The sequence below is a fragment of the Ambystoma mexicanum genome, chromosome 3q (genome assembly GCF_040938575.1).
Source record: "Ambystoma mexicanum isolate Mex_15411 chromosome 3q, UKY_AmexF1_1, whole genome shotgun sequence".
Classification (NCBI taxonomy): domain Eukaryota; kingdom Metazoa; phylum Chordata; class Amphibia; order Caudata; family Ambystomatidae; genus Ambystoma; species Ambystoma mexicanum.
The window spans coordinates 727,858,385-727,875,162 of NC_090926.1; positions in this window are offsets into that span (position 1 = coordinate 727,858,385).

The window sequence follows — 16,778 nt, forward strand, 5'->3', positions numbered from 1 at the left end:
AACTCTGTCAGGATCGGAGGATCCTCTTTCTCAGCATTGGCTCTGACTCTCTGGAACTCACTTTCACCACACATTCGACACACCCATGACTATATGACTTTCCGCAAACTACTAAAAACATGGCTTTTTCCATAACGCCCACATTAACCTAAAGATGCGACTCCCATCCTTGTCTTCAATGAATACGCTCACTGATTGGGCTATAGACAACCGTATCATTGTATACCGAAAAAAAGGATCTCTTTAGAGGACCTGAACCCGTAACACATCCCTGTGAGGTCCCTGTGTGCCCTTGGGTGCCCTTGCGTGACATTGGATGGAGTTGATGGATGGAGAGGATGGATGGAGTGGAATAAGTGGATGGATGGATGGGTGGAGCGGATTGAGTGGATGGTGGGGATGGGGTGGGTGGATGGAAGGGATGGAATGGAAATATGTGGAACGGACAGATTGATGGAATGGATGGAGTGGATGGGAACGATGGAATGGGTGTATGGAATGTACCAGAAGAATGGAATGGGTGGATGGAGTGATGAAGTGAAAGGATGGATTGGCAGAGTGGAGGAATGGAGTGGATGGATGGAATGGGTTGAGTTGGATGGTATTGGATAGATTTGAATGAAATTAGATGGAGCGGATGAAGTGATGGGATGTATGTATGTGGAAGTAAATGGATTGGATGGAGGTGATGAAATGGATAACGTGAGTGGAACGGATGGATGGAATGGATGGATGGACGGATGGAGTGCATGGAAGGGATGAACGGTTGGAACAGCTGGGATGAGTGCAAAGGATGGGACGGACGAAGCAGGTGGAATGGGGGAATGGATGGAATGGATGGAATGGATGGGGTGGATGTAGTGGATGGATGGAGTGGATGGATGGATAGGACTGATGGTGTGGATGGATGGAACGGATAGATGGAGTGGAACGGATAGATGGAGCAGTAGGATGGAGTGGATTGATGGAATAGATGGAGTGGATGGTTTGGGTGGAATGGATGGGGTGGATGGGGTGGATGGATGATTGGATGGATGGAGTGGAGTGGATGAAAGGAGTGGATGGATAGAACAGATGGGATGGCGTACATGGAATGGAGTGGATGGAATGGAATGGGTGGAGTGGAATGGATGGACAAAATGGCTGGAATGGATGGGGTGGATGGAATGGATCGAGTGGATGGGGGCGTGGGTGGGGTGGATGGAATGGGTGGATGGAACAGATGTGATGGATAGGATGGATGAAGTGGATGGATGGAGTGGATGGAGCAGATGGACAGAATGGATGGAATCGACTGATGGTATGGATGGAATGTTGGAAAGGCTGGAACGGGTGGAGTGATTGGTTGGAGTGGATGGGGTTGGATGGATGGAGTGGATGGATTAGATGGATGGTTGGAATTGGATGAGGTGGATGGTGTAAGGGGATGGAATGGGTGGAGTGGATGGATGAAATAGATGGACTGAATGGATGTAACTGGATGAAGTGGGTGGAATTGGATGGATGGAATGGATGTGATGGATAAATGGAGTGGATGGAACAGATGGAGGAAATCAATGGATGGAGTGGATCAAGTGGAAGGATGGGATGGATGGCATGGATGGATAGATGGAGTGAGTGAGTGGATGAATGGAATGGACGGATGGGGTGGATGGAATCTATGGATGGAGTGGAGTGGGGGAATATGCCCTGCTTCTTAGGAAACCGGAATGTCCTTGCCCTAGTGATGGACAGACTTTGTTTGCAGAGTGCGCTGATAACATGGGCAAAGTGTGGCAAGTCACCACCAAGATCTGATAAATGTGTAGAGGAACCAGATAGCTTCCGTTTCTGTTGGAAAGCAAAGCTTACACATGGAAAAGAAGGAAACAACTGATCAGCATCCCAGCCAAGTGTTTTCTATTACAGAAAAGTTAAGAATGAATTAAATATATTGATAAGACTAGCGATCAAATAATTCATGCATTTTAATGTGCTTTATCTTTGCTGATCCATTACATGTGCATCATACTTTGAATTCAAATAAGTCCTAGCAATGTGAAAAGAACATGTACATTCAGCAAATTAAAGAGTTATGGAGCTCTTGCGAGAGTGGAATTTATCTTGCTTAATCAGACAAAATGGACCTGTGTTGTCAAGCCTTTGAGAGTGAAAAGTAGAAATCAGAAAGAGACTGTGGTAGACATCAACATTTTAGAAAGAAGTAAAGGCCCTCGTGCAGTGGAAATAGAGAAAGGTTGTAATGACTTCTATCTAAGGAATGGATCTACATTTCCAATGTTTGATTCGTTTTATGGAGAAATATGCCTGAGCTAATGCCCCACATTGCAACAATCCCAGCCAAAATTCTGGAACAAGAAACAGTCTGTTTTTAATTGGAAGATTCTGTTTGATGGAAAACGGTAAATCAAGAAATTAAATGTGGTCCATTAACTGTCAGTGCTGATGATTTATATTCCAGATAAATGCATTACTTCTATAATCTTGCAATGCACACAAGAATCCTTTCATATAAAGGAAAATCTGAATAATTATTCAGGAAAAAAGAATGAACTCCTGTCCAATATAAACATAAACATGGACATTGGTTGTTGTATTAAAAAAAAAAAGCATTCACTTAGTTTTCTCTGAATCCATCTACAGGTGCTGGCATCAGAGAAAAATATTGACATTCCTTTTCTAGGGCAGATTCAACTGTACAATGTTTGACACCATTGGCTCCGAGCCTGGGCATGGACACAAACATGTTTGGTAGAGTTGACTTGATTACACTTATTGTTAAGGCTTGGGTTCTATTTATACGTTTTTATTTTATGAGGCAAAATATCTTGATGTATTAAAGTGTAACACACATGGGATTATAAAAGTGAAATAGAAGAGGAATTAACGGCTTCATTTTACTTGCCATTCGGATTCCCCTTATGAATGAACCCTTCCATTTCTGAACTTTACTTTCAAAATTACTTTGATTATTTAAATTGACACATTTTCTCGAGAATAAAGCGAGGATAATAATCTATTTACAGATTCTGTAAATCTCAAAGTGAAATCCTGAGTCACTTGTTAGATTGTGTTTCTGTAAAAATCTTTGTGACAGATATTGTCATTTGTTTTGATTCCACAGCATTTATTGATTTGGAACATTTTTGGAAAAGATGTTTCATGGGTGCAGTAACCTCCGATGTGCTGGCTGTAGTGTTTTAAAAAAAAATCTTTACAGTTGGGTCAAATGGGCAAAATCACAAAACCTTTAAATTACTGTTTTTGTCTTTTTTAAACCCTGTATTGTTCCGTCAACCTTAGTTGAATGCATTTTTTAAAGGTTTTTTCAATGTTTGTATATATGCTATGCATTGTTTATTATGTTAAAGGCCAATTAGCCAAATTAGATTAATAAATAATAATAATAATCTCCTTCATAGTCCACTTTCAGGAGTAGAAAATTCTATTCAGGGTTTTCATTTATGTAAACTATGTTTTTCACATGTCATGCAGTTTATCAAACTCTGGAAATCTGTGAATTACATTGTACCCAATGCTCTTAAACCTAAGATAAGAGTTTCCCCTGTGAAAACCCAGGGAATTAATGAATATATTGTTACAGTCAGAGAGAAATGAGTCCTGCTAAAGTTTTGATTTTAGGATAATCAATTTTAAATATACTTCCGCAGTGTTTCATTTACAGGCCCAGTCCCCCTTTAGGGATTTACGTTGTAAACAGGGTCCCCCTGAAATACTTGAAATTTCATTAATTCTGGGCACTTTTATCTAAATGCTCTGGGGTTATTTTACTCACTTTTGGTTTTTCTTTTAAAGACCCAGGAGAGGTGGGGCCATCAACATCTCAAAGAAACTCTGCAATGAAAGCTCATCCTTTCACTCTGCCCACCTGGCTTACAGAAATCTGGGCACTCTAACAGTATCAAAGGAATACCTCTCACAGAATTTTCAGAGATAGGCAAAGTAACTGGATGCTGATAAGAATCTGCACAATTGCTGTGAACACATAAACCGCCAGAGTAGACAAGGACAGGCTTTACCTTTCTCTGAAAATTCCATGAGAGGTATTCCTTTGATACCATTAGAGTGTCCAGCTTTCTGTTAAGAAGGAGGCAAGAAGATTAAGAGAAGTAAAGCCTACTTAAACCCACTATATATATCCAGATTAATGTGGTGAAGAGAAAAGAAGGTTTTTCCTTTGATGTTAGCAGAGATTTAATCTATTGAAAGAGAAAATATATAAATAAATGTGCCCTAAACATGTGGAAATAATAAAGAGATACCAATACAGAAAAAAGTTTTGAAAATCGACAACAAAATACATTTACTACAAGATCTATGGGCTGATGAAGGCTCTGTTGACAATCGTATGAGAATGCCTAGAACAGACATATCTCATATAAGGGGCCAAAACACAATGGGCCTGATCACGATTTTGGCGGTAACCCTTAAATCAGGCGGTAGCGCTATTACCGCCGGATTTAAGGGTCCGCCAAATCAGGACTTCAGCGGATTTCGCCCCAGCTCTGAGCTGGGGGGAAATCCACTGAAAATTGGCGCTATTACCGCCGGCGGGAAATCCGCCGGCGGTAACAGCGCAAATTTTCCCCATTGGGCAATGGGGCATTCCCGAATGGGCTCAATGGGGAATTACATTACTGCCGAACTCGTGATCCGGCGCTATAAGCGCCGGGGAGTTCGGCAGTAGGGCTAATACCGCCAGCAGTAATACCGCCGGCGTTACCGCCATAGTCGTGATCAGGCCCAATGTGTCAACCTACAGCCTGACTAAATAGACACAAGTCAGATATCCATTTTTGTTTGATTTGGTCATTCTCACATGAGCCGTTTTTCTGTATTAGTTATATCATCAAATAACACCAAGATCAAGTGTGATTACATTGGCGTAAGGATTTTAATTACTCTCTGAAACTACATGAAGGGTGGCACGTGCGTTTCGATAATTCTATATTGAATGTGTACCAGAACGAGTCTTTCTCTTTTTTTAGTATTGTTGTGGTATAAGATATTGTCAACTCTATATACTAACCACAAATCGTGACACCGTTTTAAAAAATGTATTGGGCCATCCATGATAGTTGATAAAGGGACATCACTTCACCATCACCTGGTGTTCTGTTGTGTAATATTAATTATTTTTTATTTAAAAAAAATGAAATATTAAACCGTTTTTTGACAGATTTCTGGTTATGTGCAATGGATGTTTCAACCATGACACTTAACATAGCTCAAACGTATTTGAATGCATGGAAAATGGAGGGGTAGACTGTAACCATTGTCTCTTCCCCATATGATACAGGTCCCGCAATATTAATGAAAAGGTGGGAAGTAATCATAGTATATTGTATACACAAAATTCCAACGACTGCCATGTATTTTGGCAACATGGCAGCCACAAAGTCACATGTACATTCCTGAGAAGCAGCTATTGCAATCTAAAGTCATTCCAGCCATGTTCTGCCCTTAGAAACCCATGATCCAAATTATGTATAACTGTATGTCCCCACGAGCTTGTGGAAAATTAATAAATACATATAAACGATATCTGGTTAGATATAAAGGCCTTTGTGAAACTACAGTTATAAATGATCAAAACCCATTTGGCGTTCCATTATTCAACTGATGTCACTTTCCAGAGCTAGGGTTCCCCAACAACAGGAGGCTAGGTCCATCCCTCCAGCCTCCTTTTGTTCTTTGCTGGGGCAACTCGAGAGCTCCCAGAGGAATAGGCTTGGTCCACAGGCAGCTCGAGTGAGGACCACTCCTTCAAAGACAGTCCTGCCAGTACAATGGGAGTATCATACCAGAGGATTGCCATCAGCAGTCTCTTTCAATAAGTCAGTCAGGGAGGGGAAGGAGCTATTGCAGCCAAGAAGGGAAGTTACAGTTAAGAGAGGGGTGTCAACATTTTGGAATTTCAGTGGCAACTCACACGTCCTGTACTCCTCCCCACTGGCCCCAGACAAAGCACTATGGGACTGACACCACCAGGCACAGCAGGCAGGCAATGTCTGTCCTACTTGAGTAAGACAGCTTCTTGTTTACCTTCCCATATTCCTCACACAGATCGTTAAAACTTAATCAAGTGCGACCCTCCTGTGCATACCATGCCTTTCACACATTGTTAATGAACAATCTAGAACAAATCTTGGTTCTATATCATTATTTCTATTACTTTAGGTCACCTAACCAAAAGACCGATTTGTTTTGGACGATTTTTATGCGCCCTACAAAAATTTAAATAATGACATTTCTTGGCCTCCCACACCTACCTCCCACCCGAACCCTCTCTTCCCGATTTACCCAGCCGCCTCCCTCCACTCCCAAGACTTATCCCCCACCAAAACACACACACACTACGTGTTTACTTACCCCTTCTCTGTCAAGGCCACTTCCAGGTCCTGGCATGACTGTCAGCCACTGCATGCACTCTTATGCATCGGAGGGGCTGACAGTTTGATTTAGAAAGACTGCTCTGTAACCGCACAGAGCGGTCTTTCTAAATCGTTTTATTTTGCTTGTTTTTTGGAAAAAAGTCTCTTGCCCTAATACCCAAGTCCTCTGTTTGTGCTATTCCTTTCACGGCGTGTTAATGCTCAAACTGGCGCAAGTCTCCTGTTCACACACAGTAAGAATCCTTTCAGGTGTTATGAAGAAGTAAAACGAGTGACAGCATTTGGAAAAGATGGACTCCTTTGAGGCATTCGAAAGTCCTTGTTCTTCCTGATGAAGGGAGGAGGATGTCTTGAAATGCAGAGAGCTTGACTTGTTGGAAAAAGGGGCATCATTGACAATAGATACACATTTGGATTAATCAGTTAATGCCTACAGTTCCAACAACCAATGATTGGCTTGAACCTTTCCTTTATACATTTATTTTACAATATACATTTTGACTGGTTACTACTTTACAATCCATCCGCTGTTCATATTAAATAATCCATTGTGTTCTAGTATTGTCATTATGTGTGTGTACTGGGATTCTGTAGTGGAAACGTGATAGGGTTGTCAAAATGGAGGGTTTCTGGAATTGTCAAACTTTGAATATACTTGGATTGTCAATTTTATATACTTGTATTGTCCAAAGTGGAAATGTGCAGGAGGGTAATACTGGGAACATATTGAGGGGGTGCTGAATATACTGGGAATGCTAGATGCTGGATTTGTTCATACTGGGATACTGTGCACAGTTGCAGATGCTGGGATTGCCGAAATGTTAATAAACTAGGATTCAGCAAACTGGACAATTTACTGAGAATATAGCTGGATTGTAAAAGAAATGTGATTTTATTGGAATTGAAAACAACAGATTTTACTAAGATTATGCAAACTGCGAGTTCACTAGGATTGTTAAACTGGGAACGCATTGTAATAGTGAAACTGGAAGAGTACTGGATTTATTCAAACTGGAAAAATACTGCATTGGTGCAACTTTGCGCATACTGGTTTGGTCAAAGTGGCAGGATACTTGGATGGCCAAAATGGACATAAATAGGATAAGTCAAGCTCTGGTTTCTAGATGTCAAGTTAGGAATGTAATGTTATAATAACAACTGAGAATTTTAAATTTGGGTTATACTGGTATCACCAGTCTGGAGCCTTCTAACCGTGTGCATTTAGACATACACTGGAAATTTCGAAAATGGGAAAAAAGGTTTTGTCCAATGGAGAAAATAAGGGGATTGTTAAACTGAATATACTTTGGTTGAGAACACTGGGAATGTACTGAAATGACAAATATTGTATATCCCGGCATTGTGAATATAGGGGAGCTGTTCAAAAGGAGGAAACTCTAGAATTATTAAAGTGGTAATTTACTCTTATTGAGTAAACAGGAAACATGCCTGGATTGTAAAACTATGTACATATTTTAGAATGCAAAGTGGGAGTATACCGTGAAAATATGTGGGGATTAGAATTTTCAAAATTAAAATTAAATGAGGTTGTCAAAGCAAGAGTATACTGAGTTAGTCGAACTGGGATTGCAATCAAAATTAGGTAAGTATTGGTAAACTGGAAGGTTGCAAACTGGACATGCATCTGTCATTTGCACAGTGGAGTGCAAAAGTGCAGGGCAAAATGTGGAGTACACACGTGGGTGTGTGCGTGCATGATAAGCAGTGGTCACAATTACAATTAAACAATGCAAGCGTGTCAGGCAGGATTTCATTGCAACTGTACACACATGGCAGGCAGCATGTACAATGGATTCCTGTGGGGTCCACCTGCCTTATGCTGGCGCATACAGCTGGCAAACCCTATAGGGATCTCCAGCTTTTGCGCCGGCATGAAACTCCATGCTGGTGCAAATGCTCAAGTATTTGTATGGTGGAGAGGAAGGGAGGGCGTAGAAACACACGTTGTGTTCCGCCCCTCCTCGCCACCATACAAATGGTTGAAAATGGGCTGTGAGATGAATGAGCGTCGTAAAAGACGTAGGCCAAGCTTTTACGTTATTGATGTATCCTACATGCTCATTGGACAAGAGCTACATTATGATAATGTTAAAGTGTGAATCTGCAAACTACCAATTTAGTGAGGTAGTCCAACTGCGGAAATGATGTGTTTACCAAACTGGCAATATACTGGGTCAGGCCAAATGAGATATGCATGGATTTGGAACCTGGTGAAACCTAACTGGGTTAACTGGATTACCATTACCAATATGAGAGCAGCTGAGTATTAAGCAGAGGAATCATGCATCGGAATTGTGAAAACTGGGGTAATACGGTACTTGTGCACTTGTAAACTGTGAGTTTACTGGGATTGTTAAACAGTAAACTGCAAGCAAAATTCTGTTGACGCACAGCAGAGTATACCATGATAAATGTGTAAATACTGTTCTCGTGCATACTAGAAGTGTTCAATCAAGACACATTGGTATTTTGCAACGTGAACATATAGTGGGTTTGCAAAACTGAGATGTCAAACTAGTAAAATACAAGGGAGTCGAAAAATGGAAATATGTCTGAGCAGTAAATGTCGAAATATATATTTTCACAATGAAAAGTAGGAGTGTGCATGGATTGACAAACTTGGACTATAATTGATTTGTCAAAAATGTCATTGTATTTGGTTTTGCAACCACTGAAAGAACTAGGATGCTGCAAACAGTGGGGGTACGGGCATTTCCAAACTGGGGGCATTCTGGTAAAATGACTATGATATGATATGGCATTTATAATGCGCCCATTCACAAGTGTTTCAGGGCGCGAGCCGAGTATACAGGGCTTGTAACTGAAAATATCTAAAATTGCAAACTGGGAAATATAAAGGGGTTGTAAAAACCGTGAATAAATGCATGGATTGCACCCATTGGGAAATCTTTGGTATTTGATAAACTTGTAACATAATGTATAGTCAAACTTGGAAAATACTGCTATTGTTCAACTGGGAATATGAATATGGCCGCATCCTGGTATTTTGCAAACTGGAAGTACACTCGGATTTAACAAACTGCAGTGTACTGTGACGTCAAACTGGGCATATATCCTGAATGTGCACATTTGGCCTATAATTGGATGGTCGAATGGTATTATACAGGGTTGCTGAAATGGGAACAGATTGGGATTCACTGGCAGCTGGTGAATCTTTTAATTGTGGGGCAAAAAAGATTCCCCCCATTATGTGGTAGCAAAAAAGCATGGCGACTGAGCATGTCGAGGGAGCCCGAAACAAGCAAGGTGAGCTTGGGGGTGAGAGGGGTTCTCACTCTGAGAAAAACTGGAAAATATTGGGCTAAAATCCTGCATTTTCCAGCACACTTTCTGTGGAAATTGAGTAAAAAGCCATTTTGCAATTGTTTTTTTCAGGGTAATACATGAACAAATCCAATAGATACAAGTCAATCACATTGTCAAGGAACATTTTCCAGCCCATTTTCATGAGGCCTTTCACACAAAATATGTGAGTATAAAAAACATGTTCATGTTGTCTTTTGCTGTTCATGTCCATTTAGGCTGCACCAATATATGCCAGTATTACCAATACAAGAAAATACACCTGTTTGCTTTACCAGTACCAAATTCAATGACACAGTAAGAAAATATGACCAGTTTGGATCCACCAATGTGGGCCAGTACCATGTTGGGCCACTCATCATTTGGCCTTCACCCTTGCTACCCAGTAGAAATTGCCATGCCACTGTGGAGAAACCTGTCTAGACTGGACCCACCAATGTGGGCCGATACCAAATCGAAAACACTAAGCAGGCTGTCTTCACCCTTAATGCCAAGTGAATATTGCCATGCCACTGTGATGATTTGTCTAGACTGGACCCAACAATGTGGGCCAGTACCATGTATGAACAATCATTATGCTCCCTTCGCTTCTGACGCCCAGTAAGGAAAAAAATGCATCCTTCATCATTTACACATCATTCATTATTCATTCATTGACATTCAAACACATGCATCAGCAATCATCATTTACACATCATACATTCTTAATACACTCACATTTAAACATTGTCCAGCATTAATCATTTGCACATTACTCATTCTTCATTCACTCACGTTCAAACACACACATCAGCATCAATTCTTCATCCACTCCTACAGCATTCACACGCTCTCGTATAAACACGCACACCAAAACAACATACACTCTCTCATTCACACACCCACGTAAACCGTTGCATACACCCACACACATCCTTTTTTAAAATGATCCTACCTGCAGCCCTGCTCCGAATTCCGGTTCTTTTAGCCTCATGCTGCCTTTGCAAGACTGGCCCATGATACATGTTTACTTTACTTTTGGTGGCCATTTTGTTTTCACATGGCAAGACTGCCCTTCCTTGATCGCCAGTATGGTTTAGGGGTGTACCGAACTTCGGCTTCTAGTAAGTATTTGGCCGAATTCCGGCTGAAAAAAGCTATTCGGCTCCGGCCGAATAGTTTCTTGCTATTCGGCTCTTGCCGAATACTTTGACATTCTCATTTGAATAAAATGCAACATGAACTCAGAAAGGCAAATATAGACGTCAGTTTTCAAAACTGAATGGAATTAGACCAGACAAATTGTTATCACACATTTTATATTGTAATCTGCTCTTTAGGGCATGTTTTATTACAGATGCTTAGACATAAAAGGTGCTCATGTTTTATACTTAGCCTGCAACAATACAGGAAAATCTTTTCTCTTAACGAATGTTTATATGCAATGTGCACTTTTTTCAGTTCGGAAAGACAAACTGAAAGAAATCTGCATAGATACTTTCAGTTCCTGTCATGTCACTTCCCATTGCATACATCATTGTCCCGCTATTCTTTTTTTAAGGACCTGAGTCCTGAGTTTAACATTATCTGATATTTTATCAGGAATGATAAGTTGCATATGTTTGTGTATTGGCGAGAAGGAGTGACTAAGATAAGTGAAAAGTGATCAGCATTTTTTTGAGTGGGGTGAATAGTTGTGAGATGGAGTTTACGCATTTCAGATTTCCTCTTGACTTGTGTCCTGCATGAGCCGACATGAACCATTTTATAAATTTCTATGTGAGCTGCAAAGAATTTTCAAAACTCGACCGCATCGACTTTGCAACTGGATAGAGAATGCAATGCATCTGATTCACAAGGGCAGTTGTGAAGCCTCCTACTTTAACTGGCACTGAATATGCAACAATCTTCTGTGCATTTGGTCCCTTCATTTTGGTTAAATCTGCTTTATTTCTGGCTTTTATGCTTTAAATTAATTACAATGAAGAGAAATAAAGTTTAAAATGCATTTGAAATGGTGCTTTATTTGTTTTTTAATAAGCGTGTTTTTTGAAGTTTGGAACATGATTTATTAATTAAAGCAACTATTCGGCTTCATATTCGGCTTCGGCCGAATAGTTGACAAACTATTCGGTATTCGGCCAAATACTAAATATGCTATTCGGTACAGCCCTAGTATGGATATACATTTTTTTTTTTTTAATGTGGCGTAAAAAAAACTATAGGAAAAAGAAAAAAAAACAATATATCCAGGCTGGCCTACAAACGGAGACCAGGCTTGCAAGTCAGTGTGAGGCCAAAAGGAACAAAATATTTTTACAGTAAAAAGAATATCCAAACTGGCTCACTGTGAGGGTCATGTTCTGAGGAAGGGTAAGGCAGGACATGACATTGCTACATCTCTTTTTGGCATCAAGAGTCAAGAAAACATGAGTCATGTTTGCTTTACTCTTGATCAAGATAGGTTCCTGATGGAGGAACTCCTGTCGCCTGCACACTTTCACAAGCTCATAGATAAGCTAAACATTTAAGATGATTTTTAGGAGTGAATTTCAAATTCATACATTCAAATATGTTTGTTGACATGCAAGCATATTGTATCTTCAAATAATTAATCTCATAGATGAGGATATTTCTTCAGAAGATGTTTTTATTGATAAAAGGTTCACAGGTGGCCCAACGTGTTTCGAGATAAATATCTCTTCTTCAGGGGTACATTCAACATTGTTTAACACATCTATAGGAAAATTTCAAAAAACATAATTATATTTATAGTAGAGTACTATTTGTATCTGTATACATATATAATCATAGCATTATTGTGTTCATAAGGAAAATAAGGAAAATAAGTAATTATAGCTTCATATTCAGTTGCTTTGTCATGCTAGAGATGAGAACTCATGAATACAACATTAACTTTGTTGATACATATTGGAATCTACAATGCATTTTTTCAATTTCAACACGGTCTACAGTAGACCCTTAGTCTAAAAACCATAATTAAAACAATAAACTCATGGCTGAGGGTGATCTGTTAGTGCTATTTTCAAAAAATAGATTCAACTGAGTTTGTCCAGGGAGTATACACTATTAATATATTTATTGGGGCATGGTACCTTCAGCAAGTCATGAGGGCTTGCTGTTAGTTATAGAATATTCTTAAAGCTACAAGTTTCCCAGAAACTAATTAAATGTTGCATTTAGTTACCCTTGACTGAGTTAAGTCAGGGTGGATGAATATGGATACAGGTATTTATGTTGTGACTTAATAGGAAAGATCTTACCCTAAGTAATGTTCCAAAAGTCGCCAAACGCACAATGTGAACGAAATAGGAACTAAGTCTTTTGGTCGAAATGCAGGGTGAGTCTATACGATCTTTGGCGTGCCGTTTAACTAAAGAAAAAAAGATTTGAAAAGGCAAAGGTAAGTAAAAGAATAAGGATTAGATAGGGTGGTGTCTGCAGAGATGAAAAGAAGCTTACCTCAAGGATAAAATCCAGGATTGTGGAGGTTCTTTTCGCATTCGTTGCGTGATCTCAATGGGGATCAAAATGGCAGTTTATATTGTGGCGCTTAGTGATGACGTTACTACGTCATGGCGTGACGTGACGTCACCAATGTAAACAAAAAAATATATTAAGAAAATATAGAGAAAATATATTCCTTGCGGGATGTAGATGCTTTACTTTTGATGCCCATTTTGTTTTTACATGGAAAGACTGGACTCACTGTAAAAGGTCAGGGGGGTGCCGGGACATGAAATTGCAGACACACACATTCATTCATTCATTAATTTCTCCCATCCGAACATGAATCCATTCAGCCATTAATTTCTCCATTCACTTGCGCACACATACAACTGACACTCCCTCATGTACTTATGCACACTTACAAATACAAACACTTGCATTCATTTATTAATTATCTTATTTATTGTGCATTTGTAAGGTGCTTATACAAAAAGTAAATTGTGTTTGAAAGCGCCCACAGGGCAACAGGGAGGGAACAAGGGAGTAAAATCAGATATGACATCTTCAACTCCACTCTCTCTTTCTCTCCTCTCATCTCGGATGTCGCCAAGAAATCTCACTGCCAGCTGAACCACCTTAAAGGGACTCTTCCCTTTCTCATTTTCCCCCAGAAGCTCGCTGTCTCCAGAGCCCCCGTTCTCTCTAGGCTGGACTACTACAACAGCCTCTTTCTCAATGTGCCTTCCTCTACTCTCCGCCCTCTACAACTAATCCAGAACAGGAATGCAAGACTTACCTCTCCAGCCCTGAAATCTCTCCACTGGCTCCCGGTGGCTGCAAGGATCAAGAACAAAAACCCTTGCATTGTCCACAGGGCTTTCTGGGGACTGGGGCCCGCACTAAATCCAACGCTCTCTTCCAAAATACCTTCCTTCTCGAGGCTTTTGCTCAGCTACCTCCAACTCTCTAAGAGTTAGATGCTTCTCCAGGCAGATAGTGGGGGGTAGATCTCTCTCCTCTGCAGATGCCTCCCTTTGGTATGGCCTCCATGCCCCTCTTAAACTTGAGCGGGGCCACCTGAAGTTCAGGAAGCAGCTCAACACATTCTTCTTCTCCACTGCTTTCTCTCTCTTCCTCCCCTGCTGACCTACCTGGCCTACCTGTCTGCTGTGCCGACTGGTTGCTTGGCTAACCTCAGAGTCTCACTGGGTACCAGGCTCTTTCTTGATCAGTCACCCTTGCACTTCCTCCAGGCCTACCATGCGCTTAGGGGCTGTATTTGTATCCCTCAAGTCCCTTGTTCTCATTGCACTACCCAGAGCCACGCTGCCCTGGCTGCCCTTACTCAGAGCATTGCTACACTGTTTTAAACTCCCCTCTACCTTGCACTCCCCCCTCCTCCTTACACCTCTCGTTCTCACACCTGCATGATCTGAATGACACAAGCCCTAGTAAAATAGTTTGTCTTGTTCTCCCTCTGTCTTCCCTAGCTTGTCGTGTCACACCTATGAACACTTGTGTACAAGCACGTTATTAATGACTTATCATATCATATCATAAATAAGATATAGGCAGACCTTTTAGGCCTTGTGAGCAGTCAGAATGTGCAAGTGCAGGGAGGGAGGAGGGGTGCAAGAGTGGGGGGTAAGTGCTAGGTGTATCGAGTGGGAAGTTCTAGGGAGTGAGCAGCTGTAAATGCCTAGGTGGAGTGGACAACCACCAACAAATAGGTAAGTGCAAGCCTGTGGTGGCACAGGTCAGTGTGTGCTGAGGCAAAGTGATGGAAGGGGCAGGCTATAGGCAATTGGGTGTGAGAGCCCATGACCCAGGAGGACACAAAAGGGCCCTGGTCACCAGTCTCAGCAGCTGGAGGGTTTAACATAGGAGGGAGGAAAGGAAGAAGGAGGTGAAAAGGCAAGTCTTGAGGAACTGTAATTTGAGGAGATCCAGCTCAAGACAAGGAGGAATAAAGAGGCTGTTCCATAGGAGGGAGCCTGTTGAGGAAAGAGATCGGCCACCAGCTCGTTGTTTAGCAAAGTGTTTATCACACAGGGAGTTGATGCTGGTATGTATGCATTTACCCATCCACACATCTACATTAATTACAAAAGAACACATTCTCCTTACCTGCTGCCCTAGTCCCAAAGTCATCTTCCACAGAGGCTCTCCGGTTCCTGTACAACATTAACAGAAACCAGGAAGCAGAGAGAGCTTCTCTGCTTTCTGGTTCCTGAAGGCATGCATCTCCCAAGGAACACACAGGGATGGCCACATGTGTGGTGTGGGAGCACAGGCTAGGCACATTTAGGCTTGCATCTCCAATCTCCAATGGGCTGTGCTAGGCTTGGGAAGCAAAACTCCCCCAGCCTTGCATGGCCATTGGGGATGGGTGCTGGGGTCCTTAAACTGTCAAGGGTAAATCACATTTCCTGTTGACAGTGAAAGCCAGTCCAGGACCGGTTTGGGAGAGCTTTCCCTTGGTTAGCTTTGGCTCCTTTATAATGGGCAATGGCCAGTTCTGTGCACCTTGGCCCATTATGGAGGAGCCACCCCTGTTGGGAATGACAGTGTGGGTAATTGCTGGCAACTTTCACATTGGTAAAATACTGTGGTGATCATCTCGATTATACTAATGTTTTTCCAATGAGAGTTTAATGAACTTGCTGAAATCGGATTATACTGGGGATGCAGAAACTGGGACTTTATTTCATTGTGTCCAAAATAAGAATATACTTGGCTGATCCAATTGGAAATGACAAACTGGGAACATACTCAAATTATGCAAACAAGGATTACACATAGATTTTTAGAGACATCATTACGAGGACGGTGGTAACTCGCTGGTGCTACTGGTGGGTTGCCACCATACGCGTGGCACTGAATCCGCCGTCTGACTTCCCAGACATTACAGGTCCCAGTGGAGCGGGAAGTCAGGCGGCGATTTGGTAAGACCCCATTCCCGTGGAGTCAAATAGGACTCCATGGTAATGGGTTCACGGAAGCACCGGCACCATTGTTAACAGTGCTGGTGCTTCCGTGGCAACTCTGCGGGCAGGGGCCCTTGTGCCCTACGGGTCAGAACTGCCAGGCGTAATGACCCCCGCCCGCAGAGTCGGAGTGTGGCGGTCTGGAAAGGGTGCCATTACTTTGATACCGGCACCCTTATTTCCAGACTGCCACTCTCAAATGAGGCCCCGTAGTATGCTCGAACTGTGATTTCCCGAATGGTGGTATTCTGGGATAGGCAAATTGGAATTTTTCAAACTAGCTCCTATTCTGATTGTTAAACAGAGATAATGTTGATATTGTGATTTACTAATATTCTGAAATTGGAAACATTCCAGAGTAGTAAAACTAAAAATATTTGTTGCCATAAAGAAAAATGTTAGTATGCTTGGACAGTCAAATGGAGAACATATTCTGGCTGTAAAAATTGACGCTATATTTGGTTTCACAACCTGAGAATATATTGTGATCAGGCCTTGAAAAATCTTTACAAACATGCTAGACAAGCAGATGGAGTATTTAGTGTAAGAATTTACCTAAGATAAATTAACTTGGCCCATG